General features: G+C 51.5%; 1 long non-coding RNA gene across 1 annotated transcript; it reads left to right on the forward strand.

The window, feature by feature from the left end:
- The first annotated feature begins 349 nt into the window (after positions 1-349).
- LOC116578102 lies at positions 350-21,340 on the forward strand. Its single transcript, XR_004280736.1, has 4 exons — positions 350-416; positions 3,569-3,575; positions 19,368-19,373; positions 21,331-21,340. It is a non-coding gene; the product is annotated as an uncharacterized LOC116578102 (long non-coding RNA).
- Positions 21,341-21,418: the final 78 nt, after the last annotated feature.

Raw genomic sequence — 21,418 nt, forward strand, 5'->3', positions numbered from 1 at the left:
TGTCTTTTTTCTTCTTCTTCTTTTTCTTTTCTCCTCTCATGCTCATTCGCCCTGTTTTTTGAAGTCTCCTTTTTCTCTCCCTTTATACCATGGTTCTCAGCTTATTTGTGGTGGGGGGGGGGTGGGTAGGGGAGGGAATATCTTGAGCAGAATTACAGTGGGAAAAGAATCTCTACCCCTTTTTGTTCCAAATTCATTTTTGTCTCTTCCTGTCTCAACAAAAACAAAAACTTTATGGAATCAACACCAGACTTTTTTCTGTGGGAAAAAAGAAAAAGCTTCTGCTCCCTTAGCTCTGCTGGAAGCTGGAGGGTGCTAGTCCCCTGTGTAGTAGTCCATAGAATTCTAGCTTTTTTCCTCCTTTCTCTGTGTATGGGGCTCAGAGATCACACTGTGTCTCTATGTGAATATGGACAGTAAACATTTACCAACATGTACCTATCTACTTTCTCTTGTTTGAAAAAAACTTTTAAAAATGGGGTTATAGAAGGTCAGCAAAGGGTGGGTTTGAGATGTTTGGGTGGGTTAAGTGGGCATTTTGACAACATGGCTTCTCCTTTGGCATGTTTAATTGTGATGTTTAGCGGACATCCTTGCAGTTCAAGATGACACCTTTAAAATAAAACTTTCTGAGGCCTGGGTAGCTCAGTCGGTAGAGCATCAGACTTTTAAAATAAAACTTTCTCCTAATGATGACTTGAGCCCTGCTATTCGATGGGAGAATCAGCAGAACCTGTAGGATCTCATCTGGAATTGACATTCTCTATTGTAATTTTCCTCCTATTTATTTTTAAATTTTCTTTTTGTTTCACTGGAAAGGAAAGAGGCTGCTCAGTTTTAAACGTTAGAAGTGTAAAAGTTGCTTTGTTACAATAAAACTAAATGTGGAAAAAAAAAAAAAAAACAACTAGCATAGCTTTTAAAGAGTGCCCCCTCCTGCATTGGGGTCTCCCCGGGACCTTTCTGATCCTATGAACAGGCTAAAGCGGCACTGCCTTCAGGTCTCATCTGATGGCACAGTATCACCCGCCTCTACCCTCTACCCGATCCCTCCACTACTTGGAGGAGGAACAGTGCATATCTGCACTGCTTCTTCCCAGTCACATCCAAATAGTTCTGTTTCTCCTGGTAGCCGAGAAACGACCGCTCTCTCAAGTCACATTCTCCTCTTATGTCACCTGAGAACCTGTCTTGCGGCCTCAAGGCTGGCTTTCTGGGAACAGCCACCCCTAGGACAGTGTCCAAAAAGGTACCCAAGGCTGCCAGGACCTTGAGAGCACGTTTGGACGTCGTGGCTCGGCAGCATAATGCTATGATAAAGGCAATGAGTGGAGAGGTGACACAGACTGAGAGCCCACAGGCCCACAGCAGGTAAATTTAGGGCTGCTTGTTTGGTGGTTTTTCTCACAGGTTTGAGCTGAAATGAGGTTTTCCAGATGTTTCAGGCCCTACCTAGTGCTGGCCCTCCCCTGCCTCGCTGTGTGGGTTGGGGCGGTTCTCAGGTCCTCCCTGGGCCCATCGTTGGTCGTAGCGTTTGCTAGATAGGGTGGCTTCCTAGGCAAGGATCCAGCATCCCCGGGAAGACGCTTCTCCCCGCGTTTGCATAATGCCGTAAGTCCAGGCACTGGCTAATGCGGATTGGTGGCGCTGGGTCACGTGACACCTGCCTCTTGCGCTGGGACAAGGACACCCTGCCCCTCACCCCAACCCCAGCTCTGGGCCCACCCTGGAAACTCCGTCCTGTTCCTGTCTTGTTCCTTCTGCGCGAAAGGTCTGCTTAAGAAAGGAAAGCCGTCCCTGCCGCCCGCCACCAGCTCGCCCTGAAAGGCGCTGTCCAGCCCACGGTGCTGAAATGTGCTGGGCCCTGCCGCCGAAGAACAGAGAATAGTCAGTCCGTCCCTGCCTACAGCCACCGTTCCCAACCCAGCGGACTCCAGGCCTTGTTCACACGGGCCTAATAATCCACAAGGATGCTTGTTTGCCTCAGCGGGCTTAAAGAGAATCGACTTGGAGGTCCGAACTTCCCAGAGCGGGCCCAGGGAGGGCCAATGTTTTCAGGGGCTACTCAGCATAGGAAAGTGGACTGTACTCAATTGCCATGCTCCAATCCAGAGTAAGTAGGCATTCACACATTATGGATATCTCCACTGCCCTCTCCCAGCTTGTCCTATGAGCTGTGTGGGGAGACTGGGCCCAGGGGAGGGTCCCCTCACGTTCCAGGAACTCGATTCTTCCCACCTGCATCCAAGCCCGGTAGGCCTGCTACCTGAAGACGATGAGGTGAGACAATACCTAGAATTCCTCCTGTATACACTCCCTGCAGTAAAGATGCTTCTCCCTCCACTCTGGATGACCCCCAACTTTTGTGGATGCTCACAACCCCTCCCCCTACCCACCCAATGCCCAGGCAGGCGGGGGAGACCAGATGTTCCCAGTGAAGGGCTCTGCAACTTAGAGTCTGAAATCTTGTCCCCAGAGGAGTAAATGGCACAGCATAATCACAATGGCAGTAATGTTTGGTAGCATAAAGAAACTGCATATTTACAGCTCCTGGGGCAGAAATTAGTCCAGAAAATAGGGCCAATAGAACCCCAGAAAGAGCAGCCAGAAGACTGCACTGGTGTTCATGACCAAACCCACACATGCCCTGGCTTGCCCCGGGATCCCATGAGTGACCCTCTTGGCAGTCCAGGGCCCAGTCATGCTTCCTTAGCATCAGCTGGCCTCAGTTCTGGCTGGAAGAGAGATGAGGTACCAGTTGAGGCAAAAGGGTTTTCAGAGAGCGCTCCAGAGTTGCTGAGCATATGGTCAGCACCTAGCAAATATTCTCTTCATAGATTCATGAAAGGACCCAAGTCCGGTGCCTACAAACACCAGCAATTCCAGTTTGAGGATCTCCAGGGTATTGAGAGCATTCTGGCTGGACATAACTTGCAGGGCCCCAGAGGACTGTGTACTAGTGGAAGGGCAGTCAGTGGCCTCAGGACTGTTGAACCATCCAAGAATGAAGATTCTTAAAATTGCACTGCAGAGTGAATCATGTTGCTTGACTCATGAAACCTACCCCTCTCCTTATCCAGGGTGCTTGCTAGTACACCCTGGGTGAGTGTCTAAAGATGGGCCGTGCTGCTCAGCACACACCTGCATGGGAGGGAGTAGACACTCAACAAGGAGATAAGAAGGTCTAATCCCACCACCCACCAACACATGGGCTCCGCAGAGTGACCTCCATGGCAATGCATAATAACTAATGTCACCATGGGCATCATAATGACCCCAAGAGGCAAACTGGATATTAGCAAATCAATTTTAGGCAGATGGGAAGACAGAGGGGCAAAAGAAGGCATGGGACAGTCACCAAAGCCCCTGAGAAAGCCTAAAGACCAGCTTCTGGTGTTCAACTCACCATGACACTCTCCTTCCCGTCCTCTGCTCTCCACTTCATCCATCAAGGGGTTGATGCTAAGAGAGGTCCCCTCAGTCAGATCCTAACAGCTCTGGTTATGATGGTAGTTAAAAAACCACCACTCTAGGCTCTCAACAACATAATCCTAGGGGACAGGAGGAGGGTCCATGTGGCCTGAGGGCCAATGTGCCACCCCTTGGCTGGCCCCACAGCCAAGGCAAGGACTCAAACAGCATCCAAAGAAGAAAGGATGCTGCTGGCAAGGCCATGGGGAAGGTTGCGGGCCTGGAGGAAGTGCAAATGTCTTCCAGATTTGATTGCCTCCCACACATGCTAGGCCCTTAGTCCTAGTGAACCGCAGCTGGAATTTGAAACTCCTAGTGCTCCTTCTATGCCATCTCCCTGCCTTCTTCTCACTGGGACCCCCAACCTCTACTGGATCCTCTCCTCTGCCTTCTCTGATAGGCAGTGATACCAGGAAGGGTCTGCAGGGACTCTGGGTACCCTAGATGTCTGTGGAGATTAAACCCAACACAAAATAAGGCTTAATCAACAGCAATGGAGAGCAAAGACAGGAAAAGTTCTCTTCTTGCTAGGCCTGAAAAAGCTGTTGCTCCCCTCTCTTCCCCTTCACCCCAACCCTACAGGTCCTCCATGGGCTACTGAGGGAATCCTAGAAGAGTGAACAAAGCAGGGAGAAGGCTAGAGGTGGTCACAGGAGTATGACGGGGCCTCCTCAGCAGAGTGAGTAAAAGAACATTTTGCCTTTAAGTACTTTGAAATAGCAGCAGACACAGGAAGTACAAATGGTCCCTACAACACAGATGGCATATGTTCTCCTCCAGCCTAGGGGCCCCACCTCCCAAAGCCCCACACATATGAGCCCAAGCTCACACCAGCAGGAGGCTGGGACCAGAGCTTCTGTGGCCTTCCCAAGTGTGCTAACTTGCATTCCTTTGGGTCCCTGAGGCTCCCACTGAAGTTCTCAGTGTCTACTGAGGAAGAAAAATCACAGCCCCCGACATTCACAATTGATCTGACATTCACAGTTAGACCTCAGCTTTGCTAGGAACTGGTCAAACAGAGCCAAGTATTTTCTTCTCCTGTTGGACATAAGCAATCAACAATACCAACCTCAGATAAGGTTACTCTGAGACCATGATAAAATGAGAAAAATAAGGCCACTTCATAATTTTTAAGCACAGACAAAAATAAAATCACCGAGCTGACACCCAGCAAATATCAAACATACCACTCTATTGGCTACAATGAGTGACTGGTATATTTTTTAGCAACTCTATTTTTTTTTAAGATTTTATTTACTTATTTGTCAGAAAGAGAGAGAGAGCACAAGCAGGGGAAGCAGCAGGCAGAGGCGGAAGGAGAAGCAAACTTCCCACAAGCAGGGAGCCCACAGCAGGGCTCCATCTCAGGACCCAGGGATCATGACCTGAGCTGAAGGCAGACGCTTAACTGACTGGGGCACCCAGGCATCCCTTTTAAAAGCAGCTTTGTTGACATATAACTCAGATACTGTATAATTCATCCACTTACAGTGTACAATTCAGGGCACCTGGCTAGCTAAGTCAGTAAAGTACGCAACTCTTGATCTCAGGGTTGTGAGTTTAAGCCCCATGCTGGGCATAAAGCTGACATTGAAAATTTAAAAAAAAAAATAAAGCTTACATTGAACATTTTTTTAAAAGCGTACAATTCAGTGGCTTTAATCATATTCACAGAGTTGTGCAACCACCACTGTGGCAAATTTAGAACATTTCCATTACCCCAAAAAGAAACCAAAAAGAAACCCTGCACCCCTTAGTCATCACCTTCAAATCCTCTCATCCCCTAGGCAACCACTAATCCTTGTCTCATAGATTTGCCTGATCTGGACATCTCATATAAATGGAATCACAAAATATGTGGCCCTTTGTGACTAGCTCTTTCACTTAGCATCATGTTTTCAAGTTTAATGCACACTGTAGCAATGCATCAGTAATTCACTTCCATGATGGCTAATTTCATATGTCCATTTGACCAGGACACACACACACACGTGTTTGTACGTGTACATGTGCATATAGACCTTACTGGTTCTGCACAGTGTGCACCAAGAAGCTTAACCTTAACCTTCATGCCTTTGCCCCAATAATTCTACTTCTATGAATGAACCAATTCCACTCCTAATGAAATAACCAAATCGAAAGACTTTATTTAGCATTATGCTCATAGCAATATTATTTTAAAAACTAAAAAAATCAGAAACGATCCAAGTATCTGATAGCAGAGGAATGACTCAGTCATGGTACACCCTTCATTCCATTTGTGGGTGTTCAGAAAAAAATTCTGCAGGAAAATACAGCAAAAGCATGGGGGGTAGTGAGGTTATAGGTGATTTTTAGTTTCATCTACAAATGCCAACATGCTGAGTCTTATGTCATACCAACAGCATTTCTCATTTTGATACAAAAGTACCAGGTATACCTCCTCACACAAGGAGATGGAACCCTCATACACTGTTGGTGGGAATGTAAAATGGTACACACACTCTGGAAGAGAGTCCCACGGTTTCTTAAAATGTGAAACATACACCCACCAGATGAGCCAGCCACTGAAGTAATATTCTTTTCTATGAAGGTTGTGTTATGCTTCTTCATAAAGGTCATATTCTATGCTCAGCACAATAGCAGAAGATATTTTAAAAAAAATTTTTTTATAAGTAGGCTTTGCACCCAGATTGGAGCCCAACATGGGGCTTGAACTCATGACCCTGAGATCAAGACTTGAGCTGAGATCAAATCGAATGCCTAACCAAGTTAATCACCCAGGTGCCCCTCAAAAGGTATTTTAAAAACAAACGAACACCTCCAACTGCCCTTAAGCCTGGAGAAATAAATAACTGCACTTTAAGAGGTATAAGGAGTTGGGACCGGCTGGGGGCCTGGCCCTCTCGGGCTCAGTTCTGGAATGGAAGAGAATGAACTGCCTGCACTTTTGAAATTCCTCCTCTCTTTTATTTTTTGCCTGCCAATCCTCCATTGAATTTATCCATGATATGACTACCACAGGAGAGCATGTCCCACCAGAGCTCCAGGCCCCACTCAGCCCCTGCAAAGGCGAGGCAGGCAGCCCGCAGCTCTCAACTCTGGCAGAAACCTGCACTTCCGGAGCTTTAGCTTTGGATTATTTGTACCCATACAGTGAGGAATTTTCCAGAGTCCCAATACTTCTTAAAACCTCCCAGCGAAGTGTTCTGGCATCTCCTGTGAATTTTTAATTAATTTTGCTTCCAGAGAATTAACTAGTCCTATTTTTGTTGACAACTTGTTCTGTAAAATGGCACTGCATTACGTAACATGGCTTTTTTGGTGTTGCAATTTGTTTTTCAAATCTTATTACTCTAATTTATCTCCCTCCCCAGCTGAAGAAATGGTGACGCGGCGGTGGGGGGAGGGGTTGGTAGTGAATGTTGCAAGGCCGTCGTGCTACTTTTATTATGGGCAACCAAGGAAGAACGGGAATATGCTTGGAGGCAAACCCCCAGAGTTCTGGAGTGTAGACAGGCGTTCAGGAACCTAGATGCCCCCCAACCCTGCTTTGGGCACAGAGGGCTGCTTGCTGTGATTTCTTCTCAAAAACAGGGCTTCTCAACCAGGGGTGGGGGGGGGGGCTACAAGAGCGGGTAAGACTAATGAGACCACTGAACAGGAGACCACAGGGCCTCTGAGCACGGCCAGGGGACGACATAAAGGGCGGGCTTGACCAGACTTAGAACCAACTGCACTGGGGAGTCAGGGGACCCCTGCCCCTGCGACAGGCCCCCTCACTCGGGCTTCAAGTACCTCCTGCAGGCGGTGCTGATGCGGCACGATGCCCAGCATCCTGGGGACCCGCCTCCACCTGCTCTCCGCTTGCCCCGTCTTTTCCGGGTTTCCAAACCAAAGCCAATTCGCACTCCGCAAGGCCTGGAGGGGAAAACCAGTCGATTGTCCTGCTTGGTCTTCGACACCCAAAAGCCGAGCGTCGTGCACTCCATGCGTGGGAGGTCCTGGACCTGAAGGAGGGACACCTGCCGAGTTGGAGGACCTTGCTCTGTGGTTGCCTCCTGGGTGGTTGGGAGGTCGAGATTCCGAGGCATATTAGGAAGTTGTTCTGGAACAGTTCAGGTCCTAGAAGAACACCATCCCTGGCCCTCCCCTCCCCTGCCCCCAATCTCACAGTGCGGCTTGGGGCAAGTCATCTCTTCTGTCCGGGTCCTTTGCTTCACCTGTACAACATGAATAGGACAGAACAGTATGGTCCCTCATTCACACAAACCCAAGATCAGCGCAGGTATCTCTTGGCCAATGTCAGTGGTCTCACCTTGGCCATGACCTTCTGAAGCTCTTGGAGCAGTAACACATGCAGCCAGGTTTTCCCCAGTTCTGGTGAAACTGAGGCTTAGAGGGGAAAAAAATGGGGGGCTTGTTCATGGGCAAATATTTTGCTCCTGCTACATTTCTGGCCCTGGAATGGTGCTGGGTGCCCTGGGAGAAACCAGGATGGTCCTTGCACCACCAGTGAAGGGCCATACTTCCCCCATCAGACAGTGATCTCCCCAGGGTGGGAGTTGTCCTCTTAATCCAGGCTGCTGTCACCAGGAAAGAAGTTGGAAACCCCAAAGGTCTACATGCTTCTCTGCAGTGTCCACACTGACTGCCCCACAGACACATTCAGAACTCTCCCCACACATTAGCTACACAATTTTACTCCTTCATGGGCCTGGGCTCCCCTCGGTCTGCCACTGGCTCTCTCTCACCCACAGATCTACAAGGAACCAGTGCCAACTGGATGCTCCCGTGGCACTGCCCCACAGGAACTACCTTCTCCTGGCTGCCCAACCCTGAGAGGGAAGTTTCTGGGGGAGCCCCACGCAGCCTGAGTCAGCCAGAATGCACCCAGCCGGCCTGCCCGGGCTTGCCCCTCTGCTGGGATTCTTTTTTTTTTTTTTTTTTTTTTTTAAAGATTTTATTTATTTATTTGACAGAGAGAAATCACAAGTAGACAGAGAAGCAGGCAGAGAGAGAGAGAGAGAGAGAGGAAAGCAGGCTCCCTCTGAGCAGAGAGCCCGATGCAGGACTCGATCCCAGGACCCTGAGATCATGACCTGAGCCGAAGGCAGCGGCTTAACCCACTGAGCCACCCAGGCGCCCCTGCTGGGATTCTTTTGCAGAAGTTTGTCTTGAGCTGACCAGGCAGACCATGCTTTCCTGAGCACCAAAGCCCCACCAAGAAGAACACCTGAAAGACCAGGAGAGCGACCCAGAGGCAGCTGAAGTCAGGCTGCCCTAAGTTCAAATCCTAGCTTTTTCTTCCATGACTGTGTGGTCTGTGCTGGTGATTTAACTATTTTCGGCCCCATCGGTATGGTGGGCACTGTCACAGCACACGCCTCCCTTCTAGTCAGTGATGGGATACAAGCTGCTTGCATTGTGCTGACAGGGTCCCTTGTCAGGGGGCGTCAGTTAGGAGGGTCTCCTCTTATCCTGTTACTGGGACTCTGTTCAGCAGGAGACAGGCCCTTCCCAGGTGAGACACCAGCCCCGGAGAAAGAGCTCACACTGTGTCCTCCTGCCCACTCAGGTCCTGGCTGGACTGCTGCACCTCGGCAACGTCTGCTTTGCCCACTCTGAGGACGAAGCCCAGCCCTGCCACCTGACGGGCGATGCCAAGTGTGAGGACAGGGCAGGGGCCTGGGGCTTGGGCTGCAGTCACAGCGCCAGGGAGCAGGGCCTGCCCTGTCTGGAAATGGGCCAGCGTGGGTGGGACCGTAGGGGGAGGCCTGAGGGTAGAATTTGGAAGGTGATGCCCTTGATGAAACCATGAATGTTAGTCCTCGCCCCATCTCTGGGGAGACAGACAGCATCGTCTGTGTCCTACAGATGAGAAAAAAGAGGGTTTATAAAGTGATTTGTCCCACATAGGGCAGTGTGGACTGGGATGGAAAATCTTGGGTTCAAGTCCTACCTCTGACATTTCAGGGTCCTTTTGTAAGTCTCCTCGCCTACCAGGACCTGAGTTTCCTCAGTCTGTCTGGCACAGCACAAGGGGACAAATGTCCCACTGGATGACACAGTGACTCCAAGAGGCCCATTCTAGGCAGACGGGAAGACAGAGGGGCAAGAGAGGGCATGGGACAGTCACTGAAGCCCAAGAGAAAGCCAAGGACTCACCTATGGTGTTCAGCTACCTGTGACACCCTCCTCCCTGTTCCTTGCTCTCCATCTTCTTCCTTCGTCAAGGAGCAGATTTTGTCCCCTCTGTCAAATCCAAACACCTCTGCTCATCATGGTAAGTAACACCCACTCCAGGTCATCAGTAACAGAGTCCTCCTGGGGAGGGCAAGAGGAGGGCTTTTCTCCCCTGAGAACCAACATGCACCCCCTTTGGCCAGCCTGCCAGGCACCCAAGAGGAAGGAAACTGCCAGTCAGCCCCCACGGCTGTGGGGGAGGGTGGCTGGAGGAGGTGCAGGTGCATCCCACCCCTGCTGGGCCCTCAGGCGGTGAGCCGGGAGCGTGGCTTCACCTTCTCATTGCTGTGCCAAGCCCTTTTTGGGACAAACGTGGATCCAAACACCTCCAGCAGGCCTGGCAGAATGAGGGAAACTGAGGCACCACCAGAGAGGGTTTCCCCAAAGGCCAAGGTAGGATCTCTCCCACCAAATTGAATGATTGGCAACCTAAACATCTACACCTGACCAACATGAACCAGAAGCAACCCACTACCAGGGTGCCTGAGGACAAGGTTAGGGAATGCGATGCTGGGCGGTGAACAGAGCAGTAACCTCTTCCCCATACATACCCAAGGTGGTCCATGCCCCCTCTGTGAGCCTACATCAGGCAGAAAGTCCCAATGATGAGGGAGAGGGGAAGCTCAGGGCATCAAGGCCCATGCAAAGGCAACACAAGGAACATGTGAATAGATCATCAGGTGTAAGTGATCTCAGGGGCCAAGGGTGACACATGGTGAGGGGCCCCTGCCCACTGCTGGTGGCATGGTCATCGGGATGTCCTAATCACAAGCACTTCTGTGATCTGGGCCATTCCCACCTGCCAGGTACATCCCCAATCTCTGCCTTGAGCCAGAACCGGTTTGTGGCTTCCTCCAATATCCCCCACTCTCTCCTTTTCCATGAGCCTTTCCAGGCACATACTGTTCACCTTCTGGAATGCCTTTCTTTTTCATTTTTTTTTTAATGCTTTTCAACCACTGCCCCCTCAACTCTATCCTCAGTCCCATCCTCCACATCATTTAGTTAATTCGTTCTCCTTATAACCCCAGCTTTACCATCAGCTGCCACAGAAGGACCTCTCGAGACACCGAGGTTTAGTTAGTGCCCTGTTCCTGCCCTGGCATCAGTCCCAGGCATGGCCACTGTGACCCATTAGACTCTTAGCTTTAAGAGAGCAGAGATGGCTCCGTCGTAGCGCTGACACGGCTGCTGGCACACAAGTGTGGTCATCAAATGGGGCATCCCAGAACACATGAGGAACCTAGCCTGGGGACCCCGATCACAGGGCTGGGAGGGTCTATCTAAGTGTCTGATCCAGTCAACAAGCCCCTGGTTTGTCCTCAGCTGTTCCTGGGGTGCTTTCTTTACCTTCTGAAGGCTTTCTTGACCCATGCCCTGCAGGGCCTACACAGCACCACACTCCCTACACCCTCTGCACCAAGCCCCACAGCTGGACAGGCACAGACCATATACCAGGAAGAGGGAATTCACATAGGACCTCACCTCTGCACAGAGACTAGCTTGGCCGTGGCCCTGGGGTGATAAGGAGCAGGACCATGGACATGGTGTAGTCTGTGCACTGCACAAGGGCTTAGCCAGTAAAAAATATGGGCTTCCACCCAACCTCCCCCAGAAAGAGACAGCTTTTCCAAGTAATAGGAAGGCCCTCTCTCTTAAACCACTTATAGGCTCTGTGTCTGACTGGGGTGGGTGAGCCTTCCCACATAAACCATGCCCCAAAAAACCCCAAAAAACAAAGAAAAAAACCACTTACAAATTAGCAGTCACTTCTACTTCCCCCCAACACTGCCTGCCACATGCAGTTACGGATCTACTTTCTGTCTCTCTGGATCTGCCAGTTCTGGACATTTCTTTTTTTTTTTTTTTTTAAAGATTTTATTTATTCATCAGAGAGAGAGAGAGAGAGAGAGAGTGATCACAGGCAGACAGAATGGCAGGCAGAGGCAGAGGGAGAAGCAGGCTCCCTGCTGAGCAAGGAGCCCGATGTGGGACTCGATCCCAGGACGCTGGGATCATAACCCAAGCCGAAGGCAGCCAATCAACCAACTGAGCCACCCAGGCATCCCTGGACATTTCTTATAAATGGAAGTATGCAATATGTGATCTTTGGTGACCTCTCTTTAGCTCAAGATTTTCAAGTTTTCTCCATGTTGTAGAGTATGTTAGAATTATCTTTTTATGACTGAATCAGAGTCCACTAAATGGACATACCATGTTTTACTTATCCATTCGTCACTTGGTAGACATCGGATTATTTCCACTTTGTGGCTACTGTAAATGATTCTGTTATGAACAGTCATGTAGAAGTTTTCGCCCGAACATGTGTTTTACTCCTCTTGGGTAAAGACTTGGGAGTGGAATTGCCAGGTCACATGGTAACTCCATGAGTAAAAGTAACCCTTTGAGGACCTGCCAGCCGTGTTTGTGTTTCCCCACAGCTCATGCTGACCTTGTGCTACCCATGCTTGGTCCTCCCCAGCGCCCTTTCTGCCAGTGCAAGCCTTTGACACATGGGGTGGGGGGCGCAGAACCAGTCTGCGCTCAGCAGCCCCCATCTCGTGGCCGGCATCACCAGTAGAGCAGCCCTACTATTTCTCAAGTCTTTGGGAGTAAAGCGTGGTTGCACTTGACCAACACCAGAACGAGGAGACTAGAGCTAAGTTTGAGAATTATGTTTTCTGGCTGTGATCTGGGCTGCAAAAGGATCAGATTTTCTGTGGTCGTGGTGGTGGTGGGCGGAGGGCTGAAAGTGATCTCCCCAATCCATTGATGTCTTAGAAAAACTCTGACACTGTTTAAAAAAAGAAAAAAGAGCAAAGAGAGAAAAGGAAAAAAGGAGAGAAGAGAAGAGAAAAGAAAAGAAAAAAGGAAAGGAAAAGAAAAGAAAAAAGAAATGAAAAGCAAAGCAAAGAAAAAAACTCTGACGCTGTTAATTTGAAACTTCCGGAGCTTCCCTGGTGTAATCTGAAATAAGCCCCCCTATGCAGAGGGCAAGGAGAGAGGTTAAAAGGGGCAAACCTTTCTGGTCTGATAAGCAACGGAACTTCCATATGAAGCTTGTTTTGGCCGGCTGCATGGTGAGTTTACCTCCGTACCCACTGATAGAATCATAAGAGTTTACAGAAAGGCTTTCACTGGGTTCAGTCACATGCACCATCGAGAAGGTCTCATCAACACCTTACTCTCTCAAGGCTGTGTCTTTGGGCAGCTTCTCTGTGGGAAAGGCAAGCAGCTGCGTGCACATTCCAAGGACAAGGGAGGAGGTGAGGAGCCTCCCTCTGATTGTCTGGGTCTACCTACCTCGCTGGGTGACTTGGGACAAATTACCGCCCTCTCTCAGGGCCTGGAGCCCTAGTTGTAAAGGGAATTCAGAATGTCCCGAGATCTACCACGTTATTTTCATAACATTGCCAATACATCTTGCAGCTGGATGAGCCTGGGTTTGTCCCAGCAGTTGGGTCCTGAAAGGCACTGCACAGAAATCCTCCTGGGGCGACCCTGAGCCACTGGTCTATACGGACCCACCTTTCTTCAGTAAGACCACCCACAGTGAGTAAAGCAAGACAAGGCTGGTTCACTGACCCGTATATGCCGAGCTCTGGCTGCATAGCTCAGCTGTGGAAGAAGCCAACCTGGTTGGTTCCTGAACTGACAGAGCTCAGGGCCTCAGGGATGGGAAAGGCTGATCTGGGAAGAGACACGAAGACCACACCCAGGGACATCTGCCTGGGGAGTAGGGAGCGGGGGCCAAGGGCTCCAAGCTAGGGAGACCCCACCCAACTGGAGGTGTTGGGACCCTGGCCTGAAGGGATGTACAAGCTTGATCGGGAAGGGTGTTGTGAGCAGATGGAATCAGGAATTCCTGGAGACTGAAACAGCCAGGAGGGGGCCCCCAGACGGCGCTGGCGGACTGCCTAGAGCGTGGTTGTGGGTGGAGACGAGAGGGACAGGTTGGGTGTATGGCAGTAAGGAGCGGAGGCCTTGTGTGTAGATGGGGTCATGTTTAATGGAAGTCCAAAGCCTCATCCTGGTCCTGGGGTTCAGATGGGTATGCCTGCCCTCCCATGACCATAAACTGCTGCCCTCAAGTGTCTCCCCTCTACCTCTGTCCACTCATTTCCCACTTCTGACAGGGGTGCCCCACGATGAGCCATGGAGGCTCTGGGGACAGGGTGGCTGCCAGGAGGAGGCCCAGGCTGCGACGCTGCTCTGCTCCCCTCCCATGAGACATGGAATCTGAACCCTATCATTTGCATGTCTCCTGGAAACAGTCCACAGCATCCCCCTGTCACCAAGTCAGCACAGCTGGACCTCTCTGCCTCCCTCCCCCAGAACAGCCGGTTGGCACCTCCGTTTCTCCTCAGAGGTGCCCCTACCTTTCCTTCCAACTTGAGGTGTGAGGTGGAGGCCGCACACCTGGGCCTGCGGGGACAGGAGGGTTTGTCACAATAAGCACTGCAACCAGAGTCTGGAAGAGCCGCCAGGGGTCGGACCACGTCTCGGCGTGCAGCTCCTGGCTGCACGGTCCCAGAATACCAGTCTCCCTCCCTCCCTCGTACCCCCCATCCCTGACCTCAAACTCTGGCTGATCCCCTGAGCACAGGCTCCGAGCCCCATCCACCCTCTGGGGCTTGTGGCCCTGGCCCAGGGGCTTGGTGCGACTGGGCCCACTCCTCCACCTTGCTTCCCAGGGTAAGCAGAGAGGGTGTGGGGCTGTCACCGACCCTACAGGGCTTCAGCCTCCGCCTCAAGGGTGCTGTCCATTTCACAGTGCTGAAGCTCCTGACCACTCCCATCTCTACCAGGAGCCGCTTCCCCTACTGTAGCCTCCACGCACAGTCTGACCCAAACTCTGAGACATGTTCACTATAAGACACGTCCAATAACCTGCATGATTTGAACCGGAAGCATGTGGAGTCCAGAACAATGTGACCCAGCTGAGGACTCCAGAAGGGGCTGCTGGTCCATGGGTTCTCTCAGGTACCACGGCAGGGTTCCTGACCAGCCCTAGGATGGTGGAGGCCCAGCCATTGCACCCCACCCCACCCCCACCCTGATCTGCTACAAAGTGGAAACACAGAGCATCCCATTCAAAAATTGTCAAGAATGTCTAGAGTGGAGATGCCTGGGTGGCTCAGTCGATTAAGCATCTGCCTTTGGCTCAGGTCATGATCCCAGGGTCCTGGGATCAAGCCTGCTTCTCCCTCTCCCTCTGCCTGCTCTCCCTGCTTGTGCTCTCTCGCTCTCTGTCAAATAAATAAATAAAATCTTAAAAAGGAAAATGTCAAGAGGGCCACAGCAGACTACTCAAACAAGTGCAGCTGCCCTGTGTCTACACAAGTCCCACACTCAGGAAGCCAGCCCTGCCCATTCCCATCCCACAGAGGGCTCACTGAACTTCAACTACATTTCAGAGTTAACTTTGAGATTACTTACTACGGCAGCCACTCGCCCCCCACCTCCCTTGGCTGCCGGAGTGAGGGAGGAGGCGGGCAGATTATTCTTACCATCCCGCATGTGCCTACATGTATCTCCTACCAGAGGCAGGAGGTGAGCAATTTACAGCCTTGCTAAATCCAAGCTTCCATCTGAGGCTTGCACACCTTCCTCCTGTCCCCGGGGCACGGCGGAGCCGGGGCCACACCCGAAGGAAAGAGCTAGGGCGGGGTTCTTGCTGACACACGCTCAAGGCCCTGTCTCAGTTTCCCTTCTGATATCTGAGAGTAGTTCAGGTGTGAAATGAGGTTGCTCCAGGGGTCGTGGTGGGAAGTCCCTTGAAGGGGGCTAACGTTCTGGGAATCGGGTACAGAGTGGCCCTAAAGAGTTGTTTTTCCAACTCTCCGCATGCTACCTCACAGTCATTAAATGATGCCCACTGCCCAAATGATAAAGAAAACACCAGGGCAGGGCGGAAGGATCTAGTTAGTGGCCAGGAAGAACTCGTAACTGTCAAAGGCCCTGATGGGTTCGAAGTGCAGGGACAGCAGAGGGCGCCATTGCTGTGCAAACACACCGAGGGGAGGAAGCACCCAGGGGCACACTCTTCCTCACTGACTCTCTTCCCCCCAGATCTACGCAGAACATCCCCATCTCCCCAGCCCCCTCGCACATGTTCCCTACCTTACAGGCACACTGGAGGTCAAAGAGTTGGACTCCAGGCTCAGATTCTCCAGCTGGCCTCTGAGGGTCCCTTGGCTGGAGTCCCTCACCAATCTTTTGCTTTATCCCTTATCCCACCTCCACATTGCTCTCCCAAACTGAGGGTGGTTCTGTTCAGTGAGGAGCTGGGGGAAGGCACCAGGATGCCTGGTTTGCTTCCCCAGTCTTTGGCTCTACCTCTCCGGTGGAAAGATGTCCCTGCAAGATGGCAAGTCAGCGGAGGACAGCTTGGGTACATTCTGGAACCACAAAATGACAGTTGGAAGGGCTACGAGGTAAAGTGGACTCATGTTTGCACTGAAATGTGAAGGTTGAGAAGCATAACACTGAGCTGTTCATTCTGTCAACAGTGCTTTGCATATAGATAAAGACTGAAAGAGAAAACACAAAAATTAAACAGATTAAGGTGGGGAGATGATTATTTTTTTAAAAGAGTTTATTTATTTATTTGACAGACGGAAATCACAAGTAGGCAGAGAAGCAGGCAGAGAGAGAGAAGGAAGCAGGCTCCCCGACGAGCAGATAGCCCGATGCGAGGCTCGATCCCAGGACCCTTGGATCATGACCGGAGCCAAAGGCAGAGGCTTTAACCCACTGAGCCACCCAGGCACCCTGGGGAGATGATTATTTTGCTTAAAAAATTTTTTTTCTTAAAAATATGTCAAATTGGGGCGCCTGGGTGGCTCAGTGGGTTAAGCCGCTGCCTTCGGCTCAGGTCATGATCTCAGGGTCCTGGGATCGAGTCCCGCATCGGGTTCTCTGCTCCGCGGGGAGCCTGCTTCCTCCTCTCTCTCTCTCTGCCTGCCTCTCTGCCTACTTGTGATCTCTCTGTGTCAAATGAATAAATAAAATCTTTTAAAAAAAAAAAAAAGAAAAGAAAAGAAAAAAAAATATGTCAAATTGGGGCACTTGGGTGGCTCAGTCGTTAAGTGTCTGCCTTCAGCTTGGGCCGTGATCCCAGGGTCCTGGGATGGAGTCCCACATCGGGCTCCCTGCTTGGCAGGAGGCCTGTTTCTCTCTCTCCTACTCTCCCTGCTTGTGGTCCCTCTCTCGCCGTGTCTCTCTATGTCAAATAAATAAATAAAATCTTTTTTAAAAATTGTTTTTTGTAAATGTCAAATTGAGGGGCGCCTGGGTGCTCAGTCAGTTAAGCATCTGTCTTTGGCTCAGGTCATGATCCCAGGGTCCCACATCAGGCTCCCTGCTTAGCCAGGACCTGCCTCTCCCTCTGCCTGCCACTCGCCCTGCTTGTGGTCTCCCTCTCCCTCTCTGACAAATAAATAAATAAAATCTTCTTAAAAAATAATAATATGTCAAATTATAAAATAGTTGCCTCTGAGAGAGAGGTTTTTGGTGATTTACACACACACACACACATACACACACACAGACACACACCCGCCCACTTCTTTCCAAATAGTCTACAAAGGTATTATCTGGATAATCAGAGACAAAGAAGCTAACACACACACACACACAGACCTGAAAGAGCCTGTTCTCCCGTGGCTGCATCCTGAATCAAAAGGAGGGAATGTTCCCCTTTCCCCCAAGGCTGCCTTTTCCTCCCCACCTGGTTCCACCCTCATCATCCTCTCCGGAGTTCTTCTGCCACAAAATCAGAATGTAAGTGAGTACACTTGGAAAATCCAAAGCAGCCTGGTGTGAGCCTGGACTCCTGTGGTTGAGACATGGAGAGAAGAGGGAACAGCCCTGGGGGAGTTTTCCTGAACTCTCTGCAGGGCAGGAGCAGAACAGACGTCATCCCCTCTGCTGGACCATGCCCCATGCATCTTCCTGCTCTTACTATTTCAGAATGTTCAGCGGAAGAAGTTTCCACCAACCCGTCCAGGAAGGAGGTTCCTACTCTGCCCCCATGAGAGCCTCCAGCTCTCTCTGCCCCCTCCTTCTTCTCCCCCTGGATTCCCCCCATAGACCAGAGAAACAGGGTAGGCGTGAAGACAAGGGAAGAGAAACAGCAGCTTTCACAGATGCGGGCAAGGAAGGCTTTCTTGTCTCTGCTAGGATATGGCAGAGATCCAAGGCGGGGAGTGGTGGAGAGGAGAATATTGATTAAGGCTTCTTCTGCATGTGGGTTTCATCTTAACACCCAGGGACACAAACCTGGACTTGAATTATCTGCTAATCTGTGGAGGCTCTGAGGGTGCAGAAAACAATGGGAGATGGAGGCCGGGGGTCCCAATGGCTGGGAGGTGTGGGTGTTTGTGGGGAGGGAGGGTGAGATGGCATGGAAAGAGAATGGGGAGAGGAGCAGGAGACCAGCGTTCAAATCTCGGCTCTGCTGTCTTTGCTGGGTACCTTGGGTGAGTCATTGCTCTCTCCAAGCTTCAGCTTCCTCTTCTGTAACTCAAGAAATTAAGGATCCCTGTCCCTTTCTAGGGCCGTGTGATCCTCTCTGAAGAGGTTTCCTGACCTAGAAGATCAGGCTCTTAAGACCTACCTCCTCATCAAAGGAAATACCAGTCCAAACTTTCAACCCCGGCAAACAGGTGCTATCCATCTGATGGCAAATACCTCCCCCATCCTATCTCTCTGCACACTTACCTCCTCCTTGGGAGTCTATCCATGGTGCCCTATGCCTCTTCTCATTCTGTTCCCTCTGGCTGGATTTCCCTTCCCTTTTGGGGCTCTGTCTTCTCGTCTTCTAATACTCAGCTTGGATCTCATCTCCTCCAGGAAGCCTTCTCCGATTCCCCACTCACTGGCTGAGTTAGGCGCCACTCCTCTGGGCTCCTATACAATCAAGGGCATTTGCTTAATGGCTAGTAATTACAGCTGAGGTTTACTGAGCACTTACTGAGTGCCTAGACCTCCACAAGGCTCTTTACTCAGCATCACAGATGTGGAGCCTCACATACCATGTGAGGGAGGTGTGATCTGTATCCCGTTTTCCAGGACACTGGAGCCCAAGGGAGGTAAAGGGTGAGTGGTGGGGCTGGGATGCGAATGGATTTGGATGCTCCAAAGCTGGTTCTACACTTCTGCCTGCTCTACCTGCCCACCTTGCCGACTGAACATGGGTGCGATGGTTTTCTGTTTAGAGATACGTGCTCATCCTTCCTCTGACCTATGAACCCCGGGAACCACCTCACACCAATCAGAGTCCCACCAAGGGCTGAATCCAAATCTCATGTTCTTGTGTCCACGCATTTGGGACCCAGCCTCCCTCCTCAACCTTCTTTACCCGTTCCTTGGGTCTTGGGAGTCCAGGAAGAGCCTTTCCAGGGTCTAGCTCAGTGTCCCCTCCCACCTGAGGCCACATCCACACCTGTCCAGGGTCAGATTTAATCCAGGTAAAGGGACCTCCGTTTAGAGGTCATGGTCACATGTGCTCCTGTATCAGCCTGGGCCAGCCCACTTCAGGCGCACCTCACAGAATTCTCACAACAACCTAGGGGGAAGTTAGGGGTATGATTTTCATTTTGCAGATGAGGGAAACCAAGTCTCAGCTGTCCTCACAGAGCACGTGGCTGGCCCCAGAGGGAGCCCAGGGTGGTGTGTCCTCAGAGCCCTTCAGCTTGGCCACTGCCTCCATCCATCCCTCTCTGGACCAGGCTGTGTGGGCGCACGTCCCCGGAGGATGACAACTGTAATTCATCTCGGAGGCTGCCTAGGGGCAGTGGCTGCACCCGGGAACCGTGAGGCACGTTGTGAAAGTCTGGGCTGGGCAGGGGATGGCTCACAGCTGGTTCCCAGTAACTATTTATTGGCACAGGGCCAGGTGATGATCCCCACTTTATAGATGAGGAAGCTGCAATCAGAGGGGAGCTGGAAAGCTGCCCAAGGCCATGCCTGAGTTAGAGGAAAGGCAGAGACTTGAATGCAGGACACATGGGGGTGCCTGGGCAGAGTAAGAGGAAGGAGGCTGCGCCGGGGCTGGGGCCAGTGGGCCTGGGCTGACGGCTTTATGGGTCCTATAAGTCACTGAGACACAACAGGACCCATCCCTGCTCTAATGATCCCTGCTTGAATGAGGGCTTTGTCGCCTCCAGGGGAGCAAGGCCCTGGGCCTGGACGGGGACAGGTCACTAGTTAATGGCAAGCCAGGACAGCAAGGCTGGCTGGGAGATAAGGCTGGGAATGTTACAGCTAGAAGTGGAGAGCCTCTTGCCCCGTGTAACCTTGGGGGAGATAATAAGGCTACGCCCTGACCTCCCACATTGCCCACGTACAGCCTCTGGGGTGGCTCTGAAGGCACATTCGTGAAGACTTGCCCATCCTTAAGCTCCTCCCACATGAGCCCATGCCTCACAGGGGACACCACACCAGAGCCTGGCTCGCCCCATCTCCCCCACCCCCATATAGTAGGGGGCACACTCACAGGGTGGGGCACACTCACAGGCATAGAGCCTGATTACCAAGGGGACAGCTCCTCCCACTCATTCTTCTCCCGGGGAGGCCCCAAAGGGATGGACTTTGAGGTGGGTCCAAAGGTCACTGATCAGTAGCCCCTTAACCCTACCAAAGGTTTTCAATCTCTCCTGCCAGTCAGTGGCCTGGCCTGGGGTCACGCAGACCCCCTGAAGTGCATTTCATTACCAGGAATAGGGTTCCTCCCGGCTCCATTCCTCAGTCCTGAATAGCCCTGTGGACATAAATCCACTCCCCAGAAAAGGCTGTAGGGTGTAGAATCCCTCTCCTGACTGCCTGGTCTCAGCTGCTGATTAAATTTAAAAGCATTGGAGACAATAGAGCCCTAAACCCGAGGAGGTGGGCACCCCCTCCCCTCTCTGTAGGATCAAAGCTGTTCCTTGAGGCTGTGATCCTGGGCCAGGATAGAGGGGGGGTGCAGGCGGTGGTGGTTACAGCCAGGACTCTCACCAAAGAGGAAGGCCCTTGGCCTGGAGAGTTCTAGGGGAGGCAATCCCTCTTCAGAGGTCCCTAGCCTAGGTTCAAAGGCTGGTGGGAGCAGAGAGGTTGGCAGCGGATAGGGAAGCGACTAGACCAGAAAACAGGGGCTTCCTGTTGATGAAGGGGGCCCAGGCCCACTGCCTGGTTCCCTGTCCCTCTTCCCTACCCGAGTCTAAGCTTTCCAAACCCCTACGGAAGCCCCCACCCAATGTGGGACGCACAGTACCTAGAGCCATCATGGAAGAGTCTAGAGGCTCTGCAGCAGGGGGGTGGCAGCCAGAAGACTGAGTACCCCTCCTGAGACCAGAGGCAGCTTCCTCTCTATGACTCCCCTCAGCCCTGTCCTCCCAAATGCAGGGCTTCCTTCGAGGAAACTTTCCTTTCCCTGCACCCCTCTGAAGATCCTGGCAGATGAGAGAACTAGGGGTCCACTCAGACCCCTATCTCTTCTCTTCCCATCTCATCTCAGGGGTCTGGGCGCCTCAACAGGAGCCAGTCCGGTCCCTCTGACCCCACAAGCTTCTCTTCTCTCCCTGAGCCCCTTGGGATCTATTTCTCAGTCTGGCCCCTCCCCGTTCCCCTTCTCTCCTCTGGCCATCGCAGAAATGCTCACACCGCGATTTAGGGGCGTCTTCACTCCGTGTTGGAAGAAGAGTCTTTGGTCTGCTTAGAAATTAAGTTTGGAACAGCC

This window comes from Mustela erminea, chromosome 18, assembly GCF_009829155.1.
Source record: "Mustela erminea isolate mMusErm1 chromosome 18, mMusErm1.Pri, whole genome shotgun sequence".
Taxonomy (NCBI): Eukaryota; Metazoa; Chordata; class Mammalia; order Carnivora; family Mustelidae; genus Mustela; species Mustela erminea.